The sequence below is a fragment of the Fukomys damarensis genome, unplaced genomic scaffold (genome assembly GCF_012274545.1).
Source record: "Fukomys damarensis isolate Sample0158 unplaced genomic scaffold, DMR_v1.0_HiC HiC_scaffold_12, whole genome shotgun sequence".
In the NCBI taxonomy this organism is placed as follows: domain Eukaryota; kingdom Metazoa; phylum Chordata; class Mammalia; order Rodentia; family Bathyergidae; genus Fukomys; species Fukomys damarensis.
This window is the reverse complement of record NW_022900924.1, coordinates 2,837,508-2,838,740: the sequence shown is the minus strand read 5'-3', so window position 1 is coordinate 2,838,740 and position 1,233 is coordinate 2,837,508.

Genomic DNA, 1,233 nt, shown 5'->3' with positions numbered 1-1,233 from the left:
GTTCGGAAGGAGGTAGGTTATTTCTGTGCTGCAGAAACTGATTCCTGAAACTTCTTTTCCAACCCACAGAAACAGCCAGCCCAGTTTTTTAAAATTCACTGATTTCTCTCTGGCGATTTGTGCAAAGAGAGGTTAGGAGGCCCATAGCCCAGGGCTGGGAATAACAAAAGCTGAGTCCCCAGATATCAAGAAAAGGAAGTGTTTGTAGTTCCTTCTCCCCGTTCTGTTTCCATTCTACCGAAATATAATTGAAGAGCCAATCTGACTTAATACCATCGAACCGTCACCTAGAACCTGGCACTTAACTTTCACTTTTTGCATAACATCCACTAGTTTGACTAATTTTTCCATCCCTCAAACCGGGAAAAGCACTGAGCACGGAGGAGGAAACAACTGTGTTAAAAGAAAGTTTTGCTTTGTAATCTTAGGGAACTTGGCATTATGTAATTTGCTTAAAAAAAAAAAAAAAAAAAAAAAGGTTAACGTGCCTAAGTGCTCGGTTGTGTGAGGGATCCCCCCTTGCAGTCTTGGGTCTGAACTGCTCCCTTCTGGCTGCCTGGAGGCCCCTCTTTCCCTAGAGTTGGAGCACAGCTGCTCTGTAGGAGCCTCAAACCTCCCTGAGGTCTCCATTTCTATGTAGGACCTTTTTTCCCCTTCCTCTTTAAAAAATGATGTGGGGCTGAGGATGTATCTCCCTGCTAGCCTCGCATGCTCAAAGCTCGAGGTTCATTTCCAGCACCGAAAACAAAACAAAAAAACCCAAAAACTTAAAAATAGCCACAACTGTGATAACCGTGTACGGTCACAGCAGACAGTTTAGAAAAACGGAGCTATATGGATTATGCATTTTTACCATCCGGAGATGTCATTAAGCCCTCTATGCCCTAAACTTAACTTTGAAATGCGCGATCTGATTCCTAAGGACTCTTATCTCGCGGAATTTCTTTCTAGGTTATTCATTTACTCATCAATAACCCATAGCTGAGTCTGCTGAGCTCCGTCTCGATTTTTCACTTTCCCCGGCCCCGAGGCGGCACGTGAGAAAACGTGTCGGGCTGAGGTGACCAATTCTCTTCAGTTTCGGCCGAAAAATCCCTCCGTCTGGAGAGCTTCTGGGTTGAAATGAAAAGCTGCTATTCTGGGGGGACGGCACAAGCTCTCGTCGAGGACCCCACAGGCGCCTGGTGGTCCCGTCGGCCCCCGCGCCAGCCCCCGGCCGGTTCTAGCGGGTCA